General features: G+C 29.6%; 2 long non-coding RNA genes across 5 annotated transcripts; both read right to left on the reverse strand.

Moving 5' to 3' along the window:
* Positions 1-1,984: 1,984 nt before the first annotated feature.
* On the reverse strand, positions 1,985-3,807 carry LOC134248211 (uncharacterized). Of its 3 annotated transcripts, XR_009988000.1 has the most exons (4): positions 3,681-3,807; positions 3,487-3,564; positions 3,112-3,206; positions 1,985-2,969 (listed from the first exon to the last, which is right to left on the reverse strand). It is a non-coding gene; the product is annotated as an uncharacterized LOC134248211 (long non-coding RNA). The 3 variants fall into 3 exon arrangements; XR_009987999.1 differs by having other exon boundaries at positions 3,487-3,807; XR_009987998.1 differs by lacking the exons at positions 3,487-3,564; positions 3,681-3,807 and having other exon boundaries at positions 3,112-3,341.
* Positions 3,808-7,258: 3,451 nt separating this feature from the next.
* On the reverse strand, positions 7,259-9,080 carry LOC134248212 (uncharacterized). 2 transcript variants are annotated; one of them, XR_009988002.1, is made up of 4 exons: positions 8,954-9,080; positions 8,760-8,837; positions 8,385-8,479; positions 7,259-8,242 (listed from the first exon to the last, which is right to left on the reverse strand). It is a non-coding gene; the product is annotated as an uncharacterized LOC134248212 (long non-coding RNA). The 2 variants fall into 2 exon arrangements; XR_009988001.1 differs by having other exon boundaries at positions 8,760-9,080.
* Positions 9,081-10,814: the final 1,734 nt, after the last annotated feature.

Genomic DNA, 10,814 nt, shown 5'->3' on the forward strand with positions numbered 1-10,814 from the left:
TTTGTTCAAACTATATTATTTGATGAGTATTTCTATATTATACAATAAATGGAGGAAATACAAAATTCTACAGAGGGGGCATCTCAAAAGGCCAAAAATTAACAAATTTTCCGATTTTTATAGAGTACTACAAAATATGACGGGCACAAAGGATATATATGAAAAACATAATAAAAATAATTGAGATATTCTTAAATTCTATGTTTTAAATTTCTAGAGCATCTGTTTATTACTTTTTCTTTAATAACATTTTAATAACCCAAGTACCTTTGAAATTGTCAATTTTTACCCCTTCCCCCAACCCCCCAAAATCAATTTATTTGTAAATTGTGTATATTCGCTGCTTTTATCCTTCATGAAAATGAAATAAGGACATCTGAAGTGCAATATCCACACATTGTATGAGGTTTCACATAAACGCCAATAATTTTTATTTTTATTTTTCAAGTTTTCATCAAAAGTTGGTGGGGATGGTGACGTACATCTACTTCAGGTAGGATTTTGAACAAAGTATTTCCTCCCTCTATAAGTCTGTATTTTGTCAGTAAAATCTACAATTTACAACTACCGTTACTATATATTTAATTTTCCGTTGTAAATGGTAACTATTTGTAAATTTAATGTAAAAAAAATAAATAAAAATGAAAGAAACTGGGAGGATAATCCGATTTATATGTGCACATTATGGTCGATAAAAAATCAAGAAATTCATTTTTCACAAATTTTACTTTTTGTTTAATTTATGTACAGATGTATTGCTTTTTTTTCATTTGCAAACAAAAATGATATTACAAATTTTATTGCAAATTCTATTCTGTTAAACACGACAAAATGGCAACACGTCCAATTTTCACAAAAACTGACGCAAAATTGGATGCTATAACTACATTTCTCAAATAGAGTGGGTCATCGTATCATTTCTTTCTTTTTTTTGAGAACGAATAATAAAGGCAAAAGAAAGAATTTGAGATGTTTTTTTTTTTTTACATTTGCAAAAATCTGATACAAAGATCCACTCTACAAAAAAATACGTTTATACTTACTTAGAATTTCACCGTGGTCTTAGAAATTCTAAGTCCAAATACACATGCTAAATATGGAGAACTGTATGCTATTTAAATGGCCATATGTGACTGCGTGGAGTAGAGGTTATCGAGGAACTCTTTAAACGGAACGTTTGTTGAGAAAAGTGTTCGAATCATGTTCTGATGATTTGATTTTTTCGAATTTTGGTTTTGGTATTGTTTTACTTTATAATTCAGTTGCTGTAGAAATATTTTTTTTTTAATGAAAACATTAATAATATATACACTGTATGTATGAAATAACGAACTCATTTACAGTAAATTATCTAAAATATCTATACAAATTTTGATTAATATTAGAATACCAGCGTGTATTCCCGTTTAGATTTATTTTGACTACAAATGCTTCTAAACTAAAGGATCTCCACTATCATTATATATACAATGTAAACAGTTTTATTATATATCTCCACAATACGTGTTAAACTCAATATGTAGATTGCAGAATAGAAGTCCCTATCCATGTCGGACATTATGTGGCAGAAAATGAAAGTCAAGTGTTTAGCTTGTTTACAATCTAGATATCATTTTGATAACTACTGTAAACATTAAAATGCCAAGGTAAATTCGGAAAAATTTGATATTTCCAATAACTGTACTTGCATAGCTGAAAATTGTGCATTTTGTAGACACATTTCAAGAATTAATAAATTTGAATAGTTTGAACATGAAACTTTCAATATATAATGAAACTACTTTACTTGATTCAATTGATTAATATGTACAGATGTGGGCAGTCATAACTCTGTAAAACGACACAAAACAAAGACAATTTATACGTTCATAATTAGAATCGTTGCTTCATTTTGTAAACAAAAACTGGAACTTACTACATGAATGCCACTACAACAGTTATTAGTCAACCTAATGCCAAGTGGTAAATACAGTTTTTTTAAAAGAAAAAGTGTGTGTGACGCCAGCCAGCTAGACTTGAGTGAAATGTCAAGGTAGAGCATTTTGGAGAAATTCATTACGTCATGTTTTTAAAGTTGCAATGTTGTAAATGTGCTCCTTGGAAAACAAAACATGTTAATTTTAGAATAATGCATTATAAGTTTCTTTGATTAATTATGAAACAAAACACACCAACAAAGTAAATATTTTTTTTTACATATTATAATGTATTGATCATTGATATTGTCCGAAATTTTTCTGCACAGCCCTAGCTATTCTTAAAATATTCAATCCTTTCAGCTGCTGTATGTTTAATTCTAAATTTTACGTATATGTATGCTTTAAATGTTTAAAATAAAGTTTAAAAATGCGAGGAATATGTTAAATTATGCAACTTAATTGAACTAAAATAAAGAAAAGAATACAGAAAATAAACGTTTGAAAAATTATGAATCACAAATTTACGCAAAATAAAGGCTGACAACAAAGCCAGATAAATAGATGAAGGAACAACCAATATTTAAAAAAAAATAACTTTTAAAGTCTAAACGCCAAAAAATCAAGCAAAATGTTGATAAAAGACGGGATACGGATTGAAAACGCACAGGATGTAATGTCATAAATATGTATTACATTACGCCTTTTGTAAGATGACATTTTGTATCACCAATCTAGTACTGCTCATGCATATCTTTTCACGCCTGTGGTCTAGGATAAAATTTTGTATCTAATCTCTGATCCAATAGTGCTCATTCATACCTTTTCACGTCTAGTCTAGGATAAAATTTTGTTTCTAATCACTGATCAAATATGTCCATATTTGCACGCATAGCCTGGAATAATTTTTTATCTAATCCCTGATCCAGTCGTGTTCCTCTTTTCTTTTCAAATCTGGTCTCGGTTAAATCTTTGTATCTAATCACTGATCAAATACTGCTCATCTATATATTTTCACGCCTGGTCTTGATCCAGTAGTTCTCTAACATACACCTTTAAATAATGGATAGTTTTGATAGAAATTAAATTAAGAGAAAAGAAGTTGAATCTTTCAAGGAAAGAAAATTTATTAGTTATGATATAATTTATATAAACTTTCAAAACTTATTGATGTTTAAAAACGTCAAGTACTAACCTGGTACAGAAGTACATGTAGATAAAATGCTCACACAGGATTTTTGAGGTGTGTCGTCTGGGGCTGCTAAAGTACAATCTTGCAGTTCTGGGTCTCTAAATTTTAAACGGGTGAATTTTAATCAAAACTGAAGCAAATTTAATACCAGATGTGTGTACATGAAATATGTGGAGATAGCGAACAGTTTTCAAGCTCAAAGTCCATTAAACAATACAAAATAGGAGCAGAGCAAACACCGTCAGTCAGCATTAGACTCAATGGAAAATTGTATTTGTTGACAAGGTCATTGAATCGACCATAGAACTTTAAAAAATGATGACTTTAAACGAGACTGCTGATATTCTTGTTTCATCAACATGTTTGTCAATAACTTACCTCATTTTAGAAATTGTCCCTACGTAGAACATGCTCTTGTGTATCGAATACATGTATTTTAAGATGTCATTCAGGATTCTATTCAGTGTCAAAGAGAGACAAAAGCCTTTCGAAAAATGAATTCATTAAAATTAAGAATATTGGAATAGCGAACATTATTCAAGCAATACAACTAAAGAGAAAATCAAACATACACTTGTAGACCTCTAAAACTTCAGAGGAGGAATCAGGTGACATGGAGGAGTAAACACACTCTTCTCCAACAGGTGACGTCTGCCGTTTGCCCCTTATAATGATCGGAAACAATTCTTTTTAAATTACATTAAGGATATACGATCCTCAGCAAGGAAGGATAACTCTTTAATATATGATCTAATTCAAAAGGTCTTAAAATAAAGCTTGAAATTGAATTTTTTTCATGCAAAAATTTTCATTTTATGCCTCTACGTTTGATTCAATGCTCTTTAAAGTTTTAACAAACGGTATTAAAAATGTTGACATTTGTACCTCATAAAATTAAGTATAACCTGCATATTTTAACGAATCATTTTTTTTTAATTTAGCCTTAGTTACCAATGTTTTTAAGCATGGTTTAAAATTAAAAGTGATTTACGGTGTTTTCTTTGAAAGGAAACCTTCATACTTTATGCATTATGAAACGATGGAAGTAAGTAGGAAAAAGTAAAGTACCAAATAAGTGTAAAACTCATGCAATTTTCTTTGAAAGCCTGGATACCTATGATTTTTATTCCTAAAATGTATTTCTTCATCAATTATCAATTTAAAAATATGCCGTAGGTACTTCAAATCGCATTTCCTGAAAAATTATTTGAGATTTACTAATTTTTCCTATATAATATGATTAAATTTAAAGATGAAGTTTAAAGAAACACCGTGGGTAAATACATTTTAATTTGAGAATTTAGAGACCTCTTTGTGAGCAATTTCAATAACTCAATGCCTGATTTTCAGAGCCTGAGGATTGGATAACCTTAAGCAGGCATTTATTCAGACAAAATAGAGAAAAAGAGGCTTTTGAAATACCTGACGTAATTCGTACATCAGTTCTTTGCTACAATAAGAACTGACAACCACGTCTGTTTCTACATTTATGCATGGATTTGTTTTTCCAGCAGTTGAGGCGGCACAAACTTTGATCAGGGGAGTTCAAAGATTAATGTTTGTTTCATAACGTCAGATATTGATAACTTGCTTCGACAATAGAAGAAATGAAAAATGTCATGAAACAGTGCACTTGGAAGCATTCAAGATGAGAATATTCTGCTGCATGCTCTTGGACCTTTCTCAATTATGAAAGTTTATAAAAGTAAAATGTTGCAGTTAATTTTCTATTTTAATTTACAAATTTGGTTTCTTTATTGTATTGAACTATACTGCCTAGACTTATTTTTTCACTTAAATTAATAAAAAAAAAATGAACTTCACATAGGCATATGACTTGTACTCAGCCAAGATATCGTGAAAAAAATTAATTTTGCAAGCCGTTACACTGTAGCACTTTGCTACCCTGTCTTCTTATCGTTTACGTTTGTCAGTGTGGATTTCAAATAAATGAGTTTGTTGGTGCATATCATTTTCGCCCGAAATGTTCAATGTTCATATAGAATTGGATAAAACTCCATTTAAAGAATCATAAAATGATTTTTTTTTCGAGTCAAAAAATTCTGTATGTATAATAGAGACCTCAACTATTCATATTTGAAACATTAACAGCAAAATTTGCTTAACTGAAATTGCTTTAAAAAAACAATATAAGATTAGTCAATAAGTAAATCAATAAAAACAAATAAAAATTGTTAAATTTTATTTCATTTACAAAAATTTTTTTCGGAAATTATATCTTTTCCATGAACATTTCTTTGATGAAATTTTATAGATATTTCGTATTAGAGCGCTTTGCCCAACCCCCCCCTTTCATTTACATACCTCATGTTAAACGAGACGGCTGAATACTAGGACAAAATGCACGCGAGAACAGCACTGATCAAGATTATGACGACTAAATTACATTTAACTTCTTTATTATAAATGAGAAAAAATTGATTCCCCACTTTTAAATGATCCTTGCTTTAAAAATGTTTTAAAAGATGCATTGAATCATAATAATGACGTTTAAAACAATTACTAGTCTAATATACAAAATAAGGAATTTTTAAAATTGAGAAAAAAAAAAAAACTCTTGTCAATAATCATACATGTATGATCACCATTGAAATAATATAAAATAAATTTTTGAAACGAAGCTCTTTTTGTTTTACTTCTGAAATTATATTTATTTCCTCCCTCTATAAGTCTGTATTTTGTCAGTAAAATCTACAATTTACAACTACCGTTACTATATATTTAATTTTCCGTTGTAAATGGTAACTATTTGTAAATTTAATGTAAAAAAATAAATAAAAATGAAAGAAACTGGGAGGATAATCCGATTTATATGTGCACATTATGGTCGATAAAAAATCAAGAAATTCATTTTTCACAAATTTTACTTTTTGTTTAATTTATGTACAGATGTATTGCTTTTTTTTCATTTGCAAACAAAAATGTTATTACAAATTTTATTGCAAATTCTATTCTGTTAAACACGACAAAATGGCAACACGTCCAATTTTCACAAAAACTGACGCAAAATTGGATGCTATAACTACATTTCTTGAATAAAGTGGGTCATCGTACCATTTCTTTCTTTCTGCTTTTTTTTTTAAACGAATAATGAAGACAATGGAAAGAATTTGAGATGTTTCTTTTTACACTTGCAAAAATCTGGTACAAAGATCCACTCAACAGAAAAAATAAGTTTATACTTACTTAAAATTTCACCGTGGTCGTAGAAATTATAAGTCCAAAATACACGTGCTAAATATGGAGAACTGTATGCTAAATAAATGGCCATATGTGACTGCGTGGAGTAGAGGTTATCGAGGAACTCTTTAAACGGAACGTTTGTTGAGAAAAGTGTTCGAATCATGTTCTGATGATTTGATTTTTTCGAATTTTGGTTTTGGTATTGTTTTACTTTATAATTCAGTTGCTGTAGAAATATTTTTTTTTTAATGAAAACATTAATAATATATACACTGTATGTATGAAATAACGAACTCATTTACAGTAAATTATCTAAAATATCTATACAAATTTTGATTAATATTAGAATACCAGCGTGTATTCCCGTTTAGATTTATTTTGACTACAAATGCTTCTAAACTAAAGGATCTCCACTATCATTATATATACAATGTAAACAGTTTTATTATATATCTCCACAATACGTGTTAAACTCAATATGTAGATTGCAGAATAGAAGTCCCTATCCATGTCGGACATTATGTGGCAGAAAATGAAAGTCAAGTGTTTAGCTTGTTTACAATCTAGATATCATTTTGATAACTACTGTAAACATTAAAATGCCAAGGTAAATTCGGAAAAATTTGATATTTCCAATAACTGTACTTGCATAGCTGAAAATTGTGCATTTTGTAGACACATTTCAAGAATTAATAAATTTGAATAGTTTGAACATGAAACTTTCAATATATAATGAAACTACTTTACTTGATTCAATTGATTAATATGTACAGATGTGGGCAGTCATAACTCTGTAAAACGACACAAAACAAAGACAATTTATACGTTCATAATTAGAATCGTTGCTTCATTTTGTAACCAAAAACTGGAACTTACTACATGAATGCCACTACAACAGTTATTAGTCAACCTAATGCCAAGTGGTAAATACAGTTTTTTTAAAAGAAAAAGTGTGTGTGACGCCAGCCAGCTAGACTTGAGTGAAATGTCAAGGTAGAGCATTTTGGAGAAATTCATTACGTCATGTTTTTAAAGTTGCAATGTTGTAAATGTGCTCCTTGGAAAACAAAACATGTTAATTTTAGAATAATGCATTATAAGTTTCTTTGATTAATTATGAAACAAAACACACCAACAAAGTAAATATTTTTTTTTACATATTATAATGTATTGATCATTGATATTGTCCGAAATTTTTCTGCACAGCCCTAGCTATTCTTAAAATATTCAATCCTTTCAGCTGCTGTATGTTTAATTCTAAATTTTACGTATATGTATGCTTTAAATGTTTAAAATAAAGTTTAAAAATGCGAGGAATATGTTAAATTATGCAACTTAATTGAACTAAAATAAAGAAAAGAATACAGAAAATAAACGTTTGAAAAATTATGAATCACAAATTTACGCAAAATAAAGGCTGACAACAAAGCCAGATAAATAGATGAAGGAACAACCAATATTTAAAAAAAAATAACTTTTAAAGTCTAAACGCCAAAAAATCAAGCAAAATGTTGATAAAAGACGGGATACGGATTGAAAACGCACAGGATGTAATGTCATAAATATGTATTACATTACGCCTTTTGTAAGATGACATTTTGTATCACCAATCTAGTACTGCTCATGCATATCTTTTCACGCCTGTGGTCTAGGATAAAATTTTGTATCTAATCTCTGATCCAATAGTGCTCATTCATACCTTTTCACGTCTAGTCTAGGATAAAATTTTGTTTCTAATCACTGATCAAATATGTCCATATTTGCACGCATAGCCTGGAATAATTTTTTATCTAATCCCTGATCCAGTCGTGTTCCTCTTTTCTTTTCAAATCTGGTCTCGGTTAAATCTTTGTATCTAATCACTGATCAAATACTGCTCATCTATATATTTTCACGCCTGGTCTTGATCCAGTAGTTCTCTAACATACACCTTTAAATAATGGATAGTTTTGATAGAAATTAAATTAAGAGAAAAGAAGTTGAATCTTTCAAGGAAAGAAAATTTATTAGTTATGATATAATTTATATAAACTTTCAAAACTTATTGATGTTTAAAAACGTCAAGTACTAACCTGGTACAGAAGTACATGTAGATAAAATGCTCACACAGGATTTTTGAGGTGTGTCGTCTGGGGCTGCTAAAGTACAATCTTGCAGTTCTGGGTCTCTAAATTTTAAACGGGTGAATTTTAATCAAAACTGAAGCAAATTTAATACCAGATGTGTGTACATGAAATATGTGGAGATAGCGAACAGTTTTCAAGCTCAAAGTCCATTAAACAATACAAAATAGGAGCAGAGCAAACACCGTCAGTCAGCATTAGACTCAATGGAAAATTGTATTTGTTGACAAGGTCATTGAATCGACCATAGAACTTTAAAAAATGATGACTTTAAACGAGACTGCTGATATTCTTGTTTCATCAACATGTTTGTCAATAACTTACCTCATTTTAGAAATTGTCCCTACGTAGAACATGCTCTTGTGTATCGAATACATGTATTTTAAGATGTCATTCAGGATTCTATTCAGTGTCAAAGAGAGACAAAAGCCTTTCGAAAAATGAATTCATTAAAATTAAGAATATTGGAATAGCGAACATTATTCAAGCAATACAACTAAAGAGAAAATCAAACATACACTTGTAGACCTCTAAAACTTCAGAGGAGGAATCAGGTGACATGGAGGAGTAAACACACTCTTCTCCAACAGGTGACGTCTGCCGTTTGCCCCTTATAATGATCGGAAACAATTCTTTTTAAATTACATTAAGGATATACGATCCTCAGCAAGGAAGGATAACTCTTTAATATATGATCTAATTCAAAAGGTCTTAAAATAAAGCTTGAAATTGAATTTTTTTCATGCAAAAATTTTCATTTTATGCCTCTACGTTTGATTCAATGCTCTTTAAAGTTTTAACAAACGGTATTAAAAATGTTGACATTTGTACCTCATAAAATTAAGTATAACCTGCATATTTTAACGAATCATTTTTTTTTAATTTAGCCTTAGTTACCAATGTTTTTAAGCATGGTTTGAAATTAAAAGTGATTTACGGTGTTTTCTTTGAAAGGAAACCTTCATACTTTATGCATTATGAAACGATGGAAGTAAGTAGGAAAAAGTAAAGTACCAAATAAGTGTAAAACTCATGCAATTTTCTTTGAAAGCCTGGATACCTATGATTTTTATTCCTAAAATGTATTTCTTCATCAATTATCAATTTAAAAATATGCCGTAGGTACTTCAAATCGCATTTCCTGAAAAATTATTTGAGATTTACTAATTTTTCCTATATAATATGATTAAATTTAAAGATGAAGTTTAAAGAAACACCGTGGGTAAATACATTTTAATTTGAGAATTTAGAGACCTCTTTGTGAGCAATTTCAATAACTCAATGCCTGATTTTCAGAGCCTGAGGATTGGATAACCTTAAGCAGGCATTTATTCAGACAAAATAGAGAAAAAGAGGCTTTTGAAATACCTGACGTAATTCGTACATCAGTTCTTTGCTACAATAAGAACTGACAACCACGTCTGTTTCTACATTTATGCATGGATTTGTTTTTCCAGCAGTTGAGGCGGCACAAACTTTGATCAGGGGAGTTCAAAGATTAATGTTTGTTTCATAACGTCAGATATTGATAACTTGCTTCGACAATAGAAGAAATGAAAAATGTCATGAAACAGTGCACTTGGAAGCATTCAAGATGAGAATATTCTGCTGCATGCTCTTGGACCTTTCTCAATTATGAAAGTTTATAAAAGTAAAATGTTGCAGTTAATTTTCTATTTTAATTTACAAATTTGGTTTCTTTATTGTATTGAACTATACTGCCTAGACTTATTTTTTCACTTAAATTAATAAAAAAAAAATGAACTTCACATAGGCATATGACTTGTACTCAGCCAAGATATCGTGAAAAAAATTAATTTTGCAAGCCGTTACACTGTAGCACTTTGCTACCCTGTCTTCATATCGTTTACGTTTGTCAGTGTGGATTTCAAATAAATGAGTTTGTTGGTGCATATCATTTTCGCCCGAAATGTTCAATGTTCATATAGAATTGGATAAAACTCCATTTAAAGAATCATAAAATGATTTTTTTTTCGAGTCAAAAAATTCTGTATGTATAATAGAGACCTCAACTATTCATATTTGAAACATTAACAGCAAAATTTGCTTAACTGAAATTGCTTTTAAAAAACAATATAAGATTAGTCAATAAGTAAATCAATAAAAACAAATAAAAATTGTTAAATTTTATTTCATTTACAAAAATTTTTTTCGGAAATTATATCTTTTCCATGAACATTTCTTTGATGAAATTTTATAGATATTTCGTATTAGAGCGCTTTGCCCAACCCCCCCCCCCCCTTTCATTTACATACCTCATGTTAAACGAGACGGCTGAATACTAGGACAAAATGCACGCGAGAACAGCACTGATCAAGATTATGACGACTAAATTACATTTAACTTCTTTATTATAAA

This window comes from Saccostrea cucullata, unplaced genomic scaffold, assembly GCF_032062105.1.
Source record: "Saccostrea cucullata isolate Sc308-1 unplaced genomic scaffold, CSIRO_AGI_Scuc_v1 ctg1906, whole genome shotgun sequence".
NCBI classification, from domain to species: domain Eukaryota; kingdom Metazoa; phylum Mollusca; class Bivalvia; order Ostreida; family Ostreidae; genus Saccostrea; species Saccostrea cuccullata.